The sequence below is a fragment of the Camelina sativa genome, unplaced genomic scaffold, assembly GCF_000633955.1.
Source record: "Camelina sativa cultivar DH55 unplaced genomic scaffold, Cs unpScaffold11294, whole genome shotgun sequence".
Lineage (NCBI taxonomy): Eukaryota > Viridiplantae > Streptophyta > Magnoliopsida > Brassicales > Brassicaceae > Camelina > Camelina sativa.
The window spans coordinates 1-372 of NW_010932339.1; the positions used below are offsets into that span (position 1 = coordinate 1).

The 372-nt window shown below is 38.4% G+C and overlaps 1 long non-coding RNA gene across 1 annotated transcript; it reads left to right on the forward strand.

Moving 5' to 3' along the window:
- The first annotated feature begins 6 nt into the window (after positions 1-6).
- On the forward strand, positions 7-372 carry LOC104775276. The gene is made up of 3 exons (XR_765806.1): positions 7-102; positions 192-243; positions 330-372. It is a non-coding gene; the product is annotated as an uncharacterized LOC104775276 (long non-coding RNA).

A 372-nucleotide genomic window follows, 5' to 3' on the forward strand; every position in this document is an offset into this window, starting at 1 on the left:
GATGCAAAAGTTCGGATATGGAGCATTCCTGATCATCAAGTTGTTGACTGGAACGATCTTCATGAGATGGTCACAGCTGCCTGCTATACACCGGATGGGCAGGTACGCCATTATGTCTTTTTTATGTAACGAAATGAATTCAGTAACTTAAATTATGCAGTACCTTAATGAAGCTCTCTTGGTTTGTGAAGGGTGCATTGGTTGGTTCATACAAAGGAACATGTTGCTTATACAACACACATGGTATATAAGCTTAGAACTTGCTTATCTGACATCTAAATTGTTTCTCCATCTCGTCTTTCCAACTTAATATATTTTTGTTCATTCAGATAACAAACTGCAGCAGAGGCGTGAAATCAATCTGAAGAACAG